Consider the following 15,320-nt stretch of genomic DNA (forward strand, 5'->3'; position numbering starts at 1 on the left):
TCGAACTTGGTAGGCCTCTGGCTAGGCTAATTAAGAGAGCAGCTAGGCTGTAATCAAATGATCTCTACGATATGATAAGCAGCAAGCAAGCAGCAATAGTAGCTGTACAAGAACTTCAGAATGCTGTGAATACCTCACCAAGTTCACCAAGTGTATTGATCAGCTCCAGATTTTACAATCTTGTTTTCCTCGTACTTCATTCGCAGGGAAAGTATCACCATGGCTGGCGATACTTCTGCAGGCCCATGCCTGCAAATGCAAAAAGCCACATGGAGACATGAACAGACTTGGAGACCTGTGGCAAAAAGCCACATGGAGACAGGAACAGAAAGACTCGCTAGGCTGGGCACTGAGGTGCTCACCAGTGCCAGTTTTCAGAGATGGTGCTTTGCACCAGGAAAGCTCATAACTGGGGGTTGGGTGCTCTGATAAGGAAAATCTGGACATTTTTGCCAATGTGCAATGACAAGTGGAGGGACAAGATTTGGGGACAGGATCTAAACCCCCCAAAACACAGCATAGGAAATGTTCCACCTGTTGTGAAAACAAAAAGGAAGGAGGGTAGTAAAAGAAGGCTGAAGCATTTCTAGCTTCAGAATTCAGCTGTGTAAAAAGAAGTAGTAAAAATCACAACTACGGATGAACTCCGTAGATGGTCTTAGAGGATGGAAAGAGCTGTACTGCATCCTGTGACTACCAGAAAGCAGACACACATGGGGGAGTTAATAAACAGATCATAAGACAGGGTAGATATTCGGAAGAGCTATGGCTGCTGTTCAGGCAGGAGGTTCTGTGCTCTGTGGAGCATGCTTGAATCCATGAGTCAGTGCTGTCTATGCTACAGCTATTTAGCACCAAACATAACAGCTGTTAGCTGTATAACAGCTATTTAGCACCAAACATACAGCTATTAGCACCAAGTCATAGCAAGGTCTGTGATGATAGAACAAGGGGAAATGGTTTCAAGCTCAAGGAGGGTAGATTTAGGCTAGATATAAGGAAAAAATTTCTTACGGTGAGGGTGGTGAGGCACTGGAACAGGTTGCCCAGTGATGTGGTTGATGCCCCATCCCTGGAGACTTTCAAGGTGAGGCTGGATCAGGGCCTGGGCAACCTGATCTAGCTGCGGTGTCCCTGTTCATTGCAGGGGAGTTGAACTAGATGGCCTTCAGAGGTCCCTTCCAACTCTAAGGGTTCTGTGATTGTATGACAAAACAAGAAGCTCTCCAGGCTGTTTATTCTGTCTCCTACAGATATAGGTGGTGATGAAGCAAATATGGTTAGAGTTTGATTTCTTCTGAAAAGAGTTTGATTTCTTCTGAAAGATTTAAGCTCTTGGTGCACATGTACTTGGTCTGCAATGCCAGACCTTCCCCTGAAGCGGACAGGTACAAAGTTGTGGAAGGCTTTTCCTCCAGATTCTTGGGGAGAAAATAGGCTGCCATCCTCGGCTGTCAGTTGAGGGCCTTTACTGCCACTTGTGCAGTGTGAGATTTGGGAGTTTGCTAGCCGTGCCTTCCTCACACAGCCCCTGGCACCACCCCTGCATTCACAGAACAATTTACATCTCTGGCGTGTCACCTCTCCAAGGTGACCTCACCTAAGAAACACCAACTCAAGGGGGATGTTCAGAGAGCTCTGCAAGGCATTCATTTGGCTATATGCGGCGTTCAGCTCCCTTTTTCTATGCCTTGGTGTTTATGCACCTACCAAACCCCCCCCTTGTGATCTTCCTCCCACAGACGAGCCTCGCTGGTGCTTCTGGGCTGCTCCTCCCTTCCCCAGCCAGCTTCTTGCTCTGACAAATTCTCCCTTGGCAACAATAGCTCCCGCTGGGTCCCTCCCAGTCTGTGGTCATGGCTACTGGGGTGTGCGGCGTTCTGCCCACCTGAGTCAGAAATGCTGAGCAGCCGTGCCGACAGCAGAACAAAGAGCAACTCATCGGCGGGCCTGTGCTGGGGCTGGCTGTGAGGGGGGCTGGATGTGTGAATTGCTGGCTTCACCGCTGCAAACTCTCCCATTATATTTTGCAGTTCTGAAAACCAGTCCAAATTTAGGAGGCTGTCCTGCGTGTAATTTAAAACTGCCTTTTCTTCGGAGAAAAAAAAATAAGTTACAAAAATACAAATATTTCCCTACCTAAAAAAAAAAAAATGACCCTGTGTAATATTTGGGGAATAGAAAAGAATCCCCAAATGAGGCTACGAATATAGGCAGTATATTATTTTGATTGCGTTGTTCTAATAGGCTATTTTTACAGATCTGTAAATGTTTGAAAGGATTTAGGATAAAGAAGGCACATATGTTTATTAATTCATTCATTTATTTTGCTCCTAGAGCCTTAAAATAGAAATCGTACCTCCATGTTTGCTAGAAATCTTTCTTTTCTGTTGTTTTATTCAAAGGGCTTCCTAGGGAAGCTGCTCTTTTTGTTTGCATTTTGAGGGAAGAATCTTCAGTGAATCTCTCTGAAATGTTTTCAGGGAAGGCTGACTGATGAGTCTGCACTGATACTGCAAAAACAGGGCCTGTGAGCAGTGCGGAGCTAGCGGGTGCTCGTTCTGTAACTCACCCATTCATTCGATGCGTGCCTTTTTCTGAATCGAGTGCACGTCCTCCTCCAGCATCACACCTCTTGCATCTTCTCTGGAGCACACGTTCCTTAATGTCAAGCGAGCGGCCTCACACATTGTGCTGGCTGCAGGTGCTAAAGGGAACGCCTTTTATCAGGCTTGGGGGGCACTACCATGTCTGTTTTTTGTGTGGAGGTGAAAATGGCAGATTTCTGCACCTCTTTGTTTCTTTCCATCTTGTTTTTATGATGAATTAAGGTTTGATTTGTTATCTGTGTGTTGGTTTTGGTCTTTCTCCATACTGTTTACTGCTTCTAGGAAGGTGCTAGGGAATGCTGATATTCCTTGGAAAGCTAACCAGAGCTTATTTGATTTGCACAGTAGTATTTGCTGGATAAGACACCACATGGCTGTAACCCTGGCCAGCATCTATCATTGCTCTCAGCATCAATATTCTGCTGTTCATTTTTGTACAAATATAGAATCATAGAATCATTTGGCTTGGAAAAGATGAGTAAGGTCATCTCATCCAACCACTGACCCATTCCCACCCTGCCCACTGACCACATCCCTCAGTGCCACATCTCCGTGTCTCTTGAACACCTCAAGGGATGACTACTCCACCACCTCCCCGGGCAGCCTGTGCCAATGTCTCACCACTTTTTCTAAGAATAGTTTTTCCTGATATCCAACCTGAACCTCCCCTGTCACAACTTGAGGCCAGAAACCACTGTCCTATGAAATTTTAGCTAAAGGTCTCCTTGTGGGGCCCAGTAACAAGAGTGTACCCTGTGAAAATGGATTTCTCTTCTGTAAGACGGAGTGAATTGAATCTGGGTCTTCCACATCCTGGGTAAATGCTCACTTCATTGAAGAGCTGAATTAAGGTAATGGGGGAAGAGAAGATAGACAACTTTCTAAAGGCATTCAAGGCCAGGTTGGCTGGGGCCCTGGGCAACCTCATCTAGTGGGTGGCAACCCTGCCCACAGCAGGAGGTTGGAACTGGAGGGTCTTTAAGTCCCTTCCAACCTCAGCCATTCTATGAATCTATGATTCTACGGAATTCCTTCACCGTTTGAAAGGAAAATGTGACACCCACTTGCTCTTCCAGCTCACTCCAGAAGGAGTATCTGGCTCTTAACTCCAGGCAAAGAGGGGCTCTCTCCCTGGTGCCAGGTTGCAGGCAGGACTGAGGCTGCCCCGCTGACTTTGTGCAGGAGACCTGGCAGCAGTAGCATGCTCAGGATATGGCTGGCATGGCTCTGGTGGGGCTGCATCATGCATGGAAGACAGAAGGGATCTGTCTACACGTGCCTGCACCAAAATCTTTCCAGAACTTTATAAGAGGTGGGTGGGAAGGGAAGGGAAGGGAAGGGAAGGGAAGGGAAGGGAAGGGAAGGGAAGGGAAGGGAAGGGAAGGGAAGGGAAGGGAAGGGAAGGGAAGGGAAGGGAAGGGAAGTGTTCGTGCTTAATGCTGAGGCTACATGCATACTTAGAAGCTTCCGTGTCTGGGGTCTTTCTTCCTGTACTGCACATAAACAGGAGCCTGCTCCAGTTAGCTGGCAGCTGCATATGGGGAGGGCTGTGGGTTGTCATTGTTATTGCCATAACACTGTGTGTAAAGATGTCAGCCTGTACTGAGACCCAGTTAGGCTGTCAGCACAGCAAGCTGGAGGCCCCTGGAGAAGCAGAAAGACAGATGACTTGCCTGCAGTTAAACATAAGTCAGTGGCAAAAAATAGTACCTGGTCTCTGGAATGAACAACCAGCATGGGATCGACCCTTCTTCTCTTGTGCTTCCCACAGCTTGCAGATGGATGTGACGGATGGAGAGCTGAATTGGGATCTGTTGGGTCTAATTGAGCCTTAATTATAATACATTAAACAATTAAAATAATGAAGATCGGGCACAATCAAGTCTCAAAACAAAGAGATTTAGCAAGATTAGGCTTTTAAAACTGTACAGATGATGCCATTAATCTTGGAGGAGCTCCAACATAAACGGTACAATTCCCAGACAGCTGGGAGGACAGCAAACCAGAGGTAAGATCAGATTCCCAGCAAAAAGTGTAAGGGTAGATGGATTTTTCACCTCCATTTTACAGCTTTTACATGAAAGCAGAATCCATATCAAAACACATATAACATAATGTGAGTGATAGGAATTGTGGATTTCAGGGAAGCAGTTTGTAATGCATTATATATGCTACTGTACTTCTCATTTGTATGTTTGAGAGTTATGCAGTTAGTTATTTATAGTAACTTTGGCACTGAGGAGGATGGCTCCAGCTGAACCCTGGGAGCAGAAGGTGCTCTTTGTCCCTGAAGCAGGTAGAGCACTGTGAGAGACGAGAGGGGACTTTGGGCCCCGTGCTCGTTCCTTTCCTGACCTCTCTGGGGATCTCATCATCACTTTTATCAGCAGGAATGCATTTATGGCACTTTGTCATCGGTGAGAAAAACCTGCTGTGTGAAGCTGGGCTCCCCCCGGAACCCCAGAGCTGATGGAAGGAAGGTCCTGGAACCTGGGCACAAAGCAGCCTTAAGCTTTTTGTTGGAGGCAGAGCGAAGTGTGACAGCTGTAATGGGAGAGTGGGTAAATGTGACCAAAAGCCCGGCCTGAAGTTCACAGGTAAAATGATTTTACCAGAAAAGGAAATTCTTTTTAAAAAGCCGAGGAACAAAAGACATTGGAGGCATCCTCTGGGAAATAAGGATGAGCAATATGACTGTGGGTTTTCTTTTGTATAATCGAACACTGTATTCCTGGAGGGATCTTTTTATTTGGTTCTTTGCTCTCTCTGATTCCTCTCGACAATGTACACAAGCTGCAGCACAGAAGACAGAGATGGTCAGAGGGAGATAACAGGGTACCGAGAGAATGTTATTAGTGATTCCTTGTGGGACTGGGGGGGACTGTGGAGGACGAGGAGCAAAAAGAGATCCTCCTGATGTCTGAATGTGTTACGAAGGAAGGCACCAAAAGCAGTTTCTAATTTTTGGAAACCTACCAAAGAGCGTTAGGCAACACATTCTCTTTTCTCTTTCGATTTCACCGTACGTAGCGAAACTGAAGTGCTGCACCACTTTCAAGGAGGAGAATTTGGGCCAAGGATTCAGCGACGGACATCTGAAGAACTCAGAAAAAAACAACAACCAAGGGATGGGGAAAACAGAACAAAGGAAGAGACCGGCTCCCTTTCACAGCCACCTCCTTCTCTTACGGCTCCTCAGCAGACACGTGAGCGAGCTCCTGCGGGGTGGGTGCCACGCGCACTGAGAGCAGAGTGCTGCAGACCCGTGCTCCGAGCAGGCGGCAGACGGACAGGAGCAGCGCTGCCTGACTCCGGGCTGACCCAGGAACCCAAGATTTTTGGCATAGTGGTCTTGACCTCTCCTTTCTGTCCTGTCAGCTGTTATTTCCCAGTGCCCTTGGATAGGCTGAATTTGCTCTTCCTCGCGGCCTTTATATAGTTCCCCCCTCCCCATACTTCTGTTAGGCTTTTAGATCTTTGGGCGAATCTTGGAACTGCGGATTAAAATCCCACATCTCAGCTTTTATGAAAAGATTTGCCGAGGTCTGGGTGTTGCTGGAAGCCTGATATTCTGCACCATTTACTGGCTGTGAATTATGTAGATACTCATATTTTTAATTTCCTTTCATTTAGTTGTGTGTGCAGGACCTCTGTCATGACCAGCAGGGAACTCTCCTGGGTACAAAGAGGCTATTCAGCTCCTGTGCCAACCCTGGCTCGTAAAAGCCTGACAGCTCTCAACAAACAAAGCCTAGAAATGTTGCTATTAAAAGCATTTATTGAATAAATCCATATGTGACAAAATGATAGCTGCAAAAAGCGGTGGAATTGTTTTTTAATGGATAAATCTTATTTGAAAAGTAAAGCAGAGCTGCAGAAGCTCAGAGAACAGTCACCTGAGGATAGAGCTTTGAGCAACGTGGGAAAAATTAGAACCACTCTGAACAATATAGGAGATAATAGTTTGCAGAACATGTCTGCTTTGAGTGGGAGCTTTTATGTAAAGAAAAGAGAGGATAAGCCTGGCTTTAACTTTTGTGTTTGAACGCTCTCACAAATAGAGGTAGGAGAGCAAATCTTCATTCCCTTCAGCAAACCCACAGCAGCTGGAAACAGGAGGACCCCTGTTCTGCATAGGGTCGGTGGGCTGCAAAGGGCACCGTGGGCAGACCCCTGTCTCCCAGCCAGCTGCGTGGTGGGCTGCAAGGCCTTATGCCTGCCTTTGCACCTTGTCTGTGTGCAGAGACACCACTGCAGTGTGCCCTGCCTGATGCACTCTCTTCTCCTCTCCCCTTGAGAGGGAAGGAAAAGGGCTGCCTGCCCAGGAAGGGGCTCTGTAGGGTTTTCCCTATTCCCATGGCACAGCACCAGCCCTTTGCTCTGTGCGCAGCCCTTGCGCATGAGGGAGGCAGGGTGCTGAGCTCAGGTGGCTGCGATCTCCTGAGAGGGTGGAGCAGAGGAGCAGCAATTGTGTAAGGGCTATTATAGCATCTGAGGAGCAGCTCTGCTAGAAATCCAGAATTGCCATGGGAGAGGATCCTATTTCTATGTCTCTCTGCTTAGACCTTCTTTGCTTTGGTCTTGCTTGGGTTCTCTAGACACCAAAGAAAAGGAAAAAGAATGCCATTCTTTGAAGAGAGGCATCTGGACACTATTTAGCCTCAAACATAAACCAAGAGCGGCTATCTCGATTGTTTCATAGGTTGCTGAAAAGAATCTGTTGTGATGGGCTCTTGGCAGGTGACATGTGGGGGTGGAGAGCCCTTTGCTGGGACTGGCAGAGGCAGATGCCGTGACCTCGAGGGCCAAGAATGCCTCTCCAGGAGTGAGGGGTCTCCAGTGAGGGCAGACTGCTCCCTGACTGCCGCTGACGTACGTGAATGCAGGATGGAAATGCTCACACTAAGGCAGGAATTTCTTGGCACTTGTAATGTCCACATTAGGGAAATATTTTACATCACTCCAGGGATGGTCTAACTTGTCTGGTCTCTTCAAAGAGATTGTTGGAGAAACTATGAGAAGAGCATCTCAGGATTATAGAAGTTTACTGGGGGATCAGATAGAAATGAAAGGGGGGACAGAAAAAATGTTATGGGACAATTAAAACAAATAACATTGGAAAACATAACAATGGAACTGATCCTTCAGAAATCCTGGATGAACATCACAAGAAAACTTGATTTAAGAGGATATTTGGGAAGTAATGAGTTCAATCGAGAGAGGAACAGATTTTCAAAGTCAAACATAGGAAAACAGGCAGAAGCGCCTACTATGTTTGGAATATTACACATGCAGGTGCAAGTTCCCAATTTAGAAATGAGCTTCTGACATTCCTGCTAGGAGCAAGTGAACGTTTGTGTGCACCTATTGCTGCAGATCAGCGCTGTCACGTAAGACTGTCCTGCTTTTGGAAATGTCAAAATTCTATGGGAAAAAATGCCCTTCTCCTCAGTTCCTTCTCAATATGGGATGCCCAATATCAGTAAAACTGTAGCCCTCTTATATCAAGATAGATCTATATTGGCTTTTCCATAATAGCAGTTCTCGCATCTACTGCTTCCCTATGTGGTTGTGATATATCATCAAAGAATGCCTTGTGCTCAGTGCTCACAAACCACCCTTTTATCAGAAAACATCTATGTGAAAAAGAACAGTTTTACAAAATCAAGGCTATTTAGACTTTAAGAAGTGCCTGGGATCCTTAATTTCTGCTTTACTCTTCAAACCAAAGAGATGAGTAAAAGTCAAAAAACTCAGTTTAACACCTTGCCCACGGAGAACAGCTAGAAAACAGATAGTGGAGACACTTTGAGTTTACTACACCTGCAGAGTCTCTCCCTTGCATTACTGACATGTTCTGGCCCCAAACTTCAGTAGCTGCCACCCCATGTCAGGGTCTCCTCTCTCTGCTGCATGCCTTTCTCCCCTCGTCTGTTCCAGGGACAAACACCATGGGATCCTACCTCTGGGAAGAGCAGGAGAACTCCATGATGTCAGCTGGGCCCTCAGCAGTAACACCATGGTTTTGCTGGAGGAGGAATGCTGACAGCCCTGGCAGCAGCTGCTGTGTGGGGCAAAAGCAGGGCCCCATCCCACGGCAGTACTTCTGCCTTCTCCCTTCCTATCTGCAGCACAGGCAGCAGGCCTGGTTTTCCACCTCACTGCTGCCCTTCCTTCCCCTTTCCTGTGGCAGGAGCTGCCTGAGCCTGGCTCCTTGTCCTCCAGTTAGCAACTTTCAGTGCTGCCCGTTCTCCTGAGAGCCTGGAGGTGGCTCTGCCCCAGTTCCCCATGGCAGAAGGTGGGTGGCTCCTGATGCTGGGGATTCACAGCCACACACTGTCCTCAGGCAGTGCACAGCAAAGGTATGGCCCTGTCTATCTTCTGAGTTCTCAGGGAAAAGTCAGATGCTTCTGCTAAATTAGGATGCCGAGCTTGAAGCTGGATTCCCCACATGCAGATGGGCCTCTTGGTTACAGCAAGGTCGGTGAGACTGGAGTGCTCAGCCCCACTCAGCCCATGGGGGTTTCACTACCAGCTCACAGGACTGGGCCTCCTCACTGCAGGATGTGCTGAGGAGCTGCTGCCCCTCCACACGGCCCTCACACAGCAAACTGCCTCTTCTGGGGATTCAGGCAGCCTGCCCCGGCCTTGAACCTGCATTACAAACTAGGGAAAACACCGGGCTCGCGTATCTTTGAAACCACATTGAGCCTCGCATTGCTCTGTTTCTTCCAACAGTTCCATGGCCAGGCACTGCCATGTATGAAGCCCTGGGATGAGGCTTTCTGGCCAGTGCAGGGTGATGGGTGTAGAACTCCTACCATCAGGCAAGGCCTGGGACTGCGGTGCTCACTCTCATCTCCAGATTCTCCTTCCACATCCTTGCAAACCAAAAAAGCCTTCTAACAGAGAAAACAGAACTTGACTCTCCCATGCAAAAATCCTGCCTGGATCTCTGTTTGCTGGCTGCTTACCTTCCTGGCCTCTTCACGTGGAAAGCTGCTGTGTAACGTTATTTATTAACAACCCACTGGGAATGCAGCAGGATTAGTTATAATTTTTGCCTGTATTCTTAAACACGTTGCACCTGATTTCACCGCCCCTGGCAGATGCTAGGAATTCGGCCTTGTGGTGCTGGTCAGCAGGGTGAATGCTCTGCCTCTGGGCTCTTGGTACCCCCGGGTTGTCTGGCTGTCCCCTAAGGTGGATCCTAACTCTGGACACTCTCAGCCCTGGGTCCATACCAGCCCCCCAGTAACAGGGCCAGCAGAAAAAGAAGTGTGCAAAGGATTCTAACATCCCAATTTCAGCAGATTTCACTTGGATATAGGGAGCTCCAAGCAGAACTGGTGGGCTGCAGGGGCCTGGCCCTGCGTCACCCTTGGTCATTCCTGCACAGGGACAAACCAAGCCGACAGCCATCACAGAATCGCCCAGCGCTGTGTGGCAGAGACCTCAGTGTGACCCAGGAGATGTATTTGTAGCGCAGCCAATCTCGTTTCAATCACAGAGTCATCCTTCCTTCCACGCCTCCGTGTCACTTGTTTCAACAGTGGCAGTGTTTCTCCAACACGATGAAATAAACATGTGTAACATAATTATTTCTTTTCTCCAGCTCTTGAGTTTATCTAACCAAAGCATTTTTAGGAGCTGGATAACAGAGTAGAACGCCAGCCTCAAAATTGTAACTTTTAATGTTGGGTGAAAAATTAAACCAAATTTAAAATAGATATTAAATTTGAGAGAGGCTGAAAAAGTTCTGTTGGAACTTGGAGGAGTTTCAGACGTTATTTTTAACCATAGACATTCAGCTCTTATGGGAAACAAAACTTAGAAGGACAGATATAATTAGGTCAGATATTGAGAAACTTATTATGCTTTGCTACAGATGATCCCAGGAGAATGTAACTTAAGCCCTTTTTTTTTTGTATTAAGATTCAATCATGGCTCTTCACTTTTTTTTATGTGGAGTTCTGTTCAAAGAATAAAATAAAGTAGGATAGAAATATGCTTTGTATTGCTAACTGCTTCAGCATGTGAAGCAATGAATGTTTGACAAGAAATCTAGGGACAGAAGGCAAGATTTGTATTTCATTTTGTACCAAAATACATAACATTATGCTAGCATCTGTGCCTGCTTTTGTTCACTGTGTAGATACGTTGGTACGCTGATGGTAGCGGTATCTGCTGGGGTGCTTGGCATCTCCAAAGCACCACCATGCGAGAATGAACTCTGCCTAGCAGCATGATTGCAACATAGACGTTATTCATACTCTGGATGGGGAAACTGAGGCAAAGAGCTTGATGGTCAATGCCAAGTCTGTTTCACAGTTGCAGTCAGGACCCTAGAGCTTCTACGCTTGGCTCCTTTTGCTTCTGCAGAGACATTCACCTTCACATGTGAAATGTACGTCTCATACATAACCACAGGAGAAAAGCCTCTATCAGAAGAAGAAACGAGCCAGTAGGTGGCTGACACCAGGTACTGCTAACACATGGATCTGTCATTACTCATAGCATTCATCATGTCTGTTACTGAGGAACACTGTTCCTTACAGTAGGTGTCTAATTTGCAGAATACTGGTTTTCCCAGCGGCTCCATCGATCTGAGGGAAGCTTTGATGAGTTGCCTGAGGTGAGACACTGCACATCACTCATTGAAAAGCCCTCTCTGAGAGCAGTGGAAGTGGACTGAGGCCATGGTAGGCAGGACTTGAGCACCAAGTTTTCCTGCCGCAGCCCCACTGGCTCGGGAGCAGGAAAATCAGTTCTCTCACTGACACAGATTTGCTGGCACCTCTCCTGGAACCCACAGCCAAGGTAGACACAACATATACAAGCAAGAGAGCCTTATGGCCAGATAGCTCCCAAGTTTTAAAAAGATGGTTCAGTTGTATCGGCAGCAGGTCTCCATTTGCTGGTGTGGAATGTTTCTCCATCCAGCAGGGAATTCACGTGCACAGCTATTAGGAAAACTTCTGCCGTTCTACACGGATTCTCAGCAGGTGCTGAAATGCAGGTTTTTGCAGTTAGAGGTGTAGGTAGATTTGGAGTTTGGGTCCAACACTTCATAGTAGGTGAATGAAAGTGAAGGAGTCTCTTCCTGCTGACAGACCACATCCAGTCCAGGAGTGGTGAGAAGCCACTTTTAATCCATCTTGAATCTGAAGTAAAGATTGTCAAAATGCATAATTTTCTAATGTAAGTAAAAATCTCATGGGTGGCCCATAAGAAATCTTCATCAGGACAGGGTGGTGGAAGGTAACTGGTTCCTGCACTGCACTGGAAAGCATATATTTGTGGAAACATCAGACTTCTCTCCCTTCCACTGTTGCCAATATTCAGGACTTTATTTGTGTTCTATACTTGCAGACAGTAGAGATTACAGCCACAGCTTTCCTGTCTGCCATGGGAGGTATCAAAGTTGATGAGCCGCTGCTAATTATTGCTTATGACTAGAAGGCAGTGATATTGCTCTTCACCTTCAAGGTGGTAAGTGGCATCAAGATAATTCCCCGGAATATACATTGTATTCTTACTTTTCAATGTAAATTGCACTCCTATTGATGCAATAGGCTGCAACTGTTTCTTCAAGCTGTGGAAAACTTGCAGTAAGCAATAAAAGCCCCAGCCATGTACTTCTGTTGGGTGCAAGTTCCTCCCCGTGTTTTGCTTGCTGAGCTTGCGACAGGGGCCATGCTAACGAAACAAATTCCCTATCAGCAGTGCATGAACTGTACAGCAAGTTTTGTTTTTCCACGTGGTTCAAGTAGATCTGGGTTGAGGTTTCCCAAACATACTATTTCCTATGTGCCAACACAGAACCTCACTGCTCTCCAAAATTCATCTCTGTTGAGTTACAACTCAAAGCCCAAAAGTAACCCTTCCAAGACTGTGCACCTCTTGGTAATGTCAATACCCTAAACTGATAAATGAAAACTTGTTGACATTAATACTGGCAGAGAATACGCGTACCTTCCTATGCTGAGTAACTCTTCAGTCACACTTCTATGGCAGTCCTTTCTTTCCCAGCTGCTTCTCTTCTCTCAGTCATCTGTCAAGTCTATCTCAAGTCTTGGCTTGTACTGCTTGTACAGTTCTGCAAAGCAAGTAAATTCCCTCACTCAGCGTACACTGGCTGAAGGAAAGTGGAGTCTTTTCCTTTTTTTCTTTCTTTTTTCTCCCCCATGGGAATTGGTATAACTTTTCTCAATCTAAAAAAAAACTACTCCAGCTAAATTACTGTTGTGTTGTTTTTTTCTTCTGCACCCGGACTCAACTTTTTCCAGCATGAAAACATAATATGGATGTTTAACTCTGCACACTAACGACTGATGTAGCAATATCAGCTCTCTCCTGGCACAATGGCCGAGCTCTGAATTTGACATTTGGGTGTTCCCTGCTGTAGGCAGCCTGTGTTTCTGGAGTAGAGGCAGGGAAGCAGACTATACAGAAAGCAAACTCTGCCTTAGGTTTTCAGGATGCTCAGCTAGATGATGTTATCAGGCAAACACAGAACTTCATCCTCAGGCTTTGACAGGTAAAATTGTCTTCCTTTTGATCCCTGAAACATCGTATTTTTGCTAGTTTTCAAGGCAACCAGTAGGATAGCTACTTGCCTTTTCTATTTTTCAGGAGAAAGCAAAACCAAACCTGGTTTGATACCAGAGAGACACTGTCTATTTGAAATAGAGCCAGCTTTTGAAAACAAGTTAGAAGTCATCTCCTTGCCAATTTTTGTGGGTGTTCATCGTGCCTGGATAGCAAGAAAATTCCTGCAGGGAATCTCATGAATGTCAGAGCTAGCAGGTAACGAAGAGCTAAGCTCCTGCAGAATTTCTTTCTTCCTTCCTTTGAGGAGGAGGACGAGAAGGGAAGGCAGATGGTAACTCTTCGCTGGAGCACTGTGTGTATGTCTGTTTTTTGAAGCTTTACCTCTACCGAATCAATGTGTTTGATTAAAGAATTGCATTCTTCCTGCAGAAAACAGAAGCAAGATATCAGCATGTTCAATGGCTGCATTCCCCTGAGTGGAGGAAAAGTACCTGGGAAAGCAGTGAGAGGAGAGATGAGGAGCAGCCTGCTGCAGAAAGAACTGCTGTCTAGAAGAGAACATATCAGGACAACTGCCAGCATACTGAGCGAGAGGTGTTGGGAGTGTTTGTTGTTCACACTTAACAACCTGATGTGATTTATCGTGCTTTTATTTCGTCTCCCTCCAAAGATGTTATGTCTGTTTAAATACAGTTTTCACTCTGTTGCTCACTACCGGAGATGCTTCACTCAAGGAGCCCCAGGTAATACAATGCAGCTTCTCCCTGGAAGCCCAAAATAGTGTTTAAATGCTTTTCTGCAAAGACTCCGTAAAAATTGAACACAACCTCTGCTTCGTTAGTCAGTTTGTGGCAGAACAGCAGGAAAGCCTGTCTGAACTTGAATCTTATGGCTGTATTAAGACATATTTTTTCACAGTAAAGACATAGACTTGGACTCCATCATCTCAGAATAAAAGAGCATATCAAAAACCCTTCTAAGGTATTATTTGTTCATTAGACTCTGATCATATTCTAGGGAAGACAAAGCAGTACATCCTTTTCAAGGGAAATATTTCCTATTTCCTAAATTTTGAGGTATAAGTCGAGTTTACTTCAGCCAGATGGGGAGTCCATCACACTGCAGGAGCCAGCACAGCATGGCGGGGTTGTTAAAAACATATTTAAGTCTATGCTAAATGCACTGAATTTTATTAGTTTCAGCAGCCACCTTTCTGAAAACACTGTATTTCAACACATTCAAAATGAAACCCTTTTTTTTTTTTTCCACATGAAAAACCCTTTCCTTTCAAGTTTTACCTACACTTATTTTAGTGAAAATCAGCTTATCTCCCCAAAATAAAACACGCCTCTTGCCATTGTGCCAGCTCCCATGTTTTGTTTCTTTGCTGGCTTTCACTTTTACCATGAAGATTAAAAAAGCTCTCAGTCCAGAGCAGCCACAGACCTTCTGGCTCTTCATCCATTGGGTGAAAGCAAGAACTCAGTAATTTGTGAAGTTGGGCAGAACCAAGGGTGTTCACCCACTGTGGGCAGGCAACACCGCTTCCCTCACAGAAGCACAGAGCACACCATCAGACAAGGGCTTGGGGAGCTCCCATTAACACCTCCATGGGGTGCCAATTAATTGGGTTAATTGGCAGCCTGAGTCATGAAGTACAATGTCATGCTCAGGGCTGGCCTGGAAGAGTGTGACGCCTGGTAGGGTGCAAGTGGCTCTGGTTGCCATTGCAGCCTCCTGGCCTTCCAGAATCTTCCCCAGCCTTGAACTGGGAAGATCAGGGCCTGCCACCAACCAAGGGCAGCACAAGGAGCTGGTGCAGCTGGTGGGCACCAGGATATGGCAGGCTAGGCTGGTGAGCAGAGCATTGACATGGGAGGGGAGGAGGTGAGGGAGGTGATGGCCATGTTGTTTTCAGGAGGAGAAGGGCACTGAGCAGTGACCTTGGTACATGTGAGGACCTGTCCTTTGTAGCTCATTACAGGAGTTACACAGGGTGAAACCAGTGCTTTCAGATTGCTGTCATACACTCAAATAAGATCAGTTTAAGTGCTAGAGGGATGTGTGTTCCTTCCCGTTTCACCTGCCCCATGAGGTATTACTGGTGTTGCCCTCTCCCTATGGAAGTACATGACGTTTCCTAGCAATCTCTGGATA

General features: G+C 46.3%; 1 long non-coding RNA gene across 1 annotated transcript; it reads left to right on the forward strand.

The window, feature by feature from the left end:
* Positions 1 to 411: 411 nt before the first annotated feature.
* LOC100859492 lies at positions 412 to 14,941 on the forward strand. Its single transcript, XR_005857876.2, has 5 exons — positions 412 to 3,921; positions 4,381 to 4,617; positions 5,000 to 5,206; positions 5,640 to 13,149; positions 13,245 to 14,941. It is a non-coding gene; the product is annotated as an uncharacterized LOC100859492 (long non-coding RNA).
* The last annotated feature ends 379 nt before the right edge of the window (positions 14,942 to 15,320 follow it).

This window comes from Gallus gallus, chromosome 2 (genome assembly GCF_016699485.2).
Source record: "Gallus gallus isolate bGalGal1 chromosome 2, bGalGal1.mat.broiler.GRCg7b, whole genome shotgun sequence".
Lineage (NCBI taxonomy): Eukaryota > Metazoa > Chordata > Aves > Galliformes > Phasianidae > Gallus > Gallus gallus.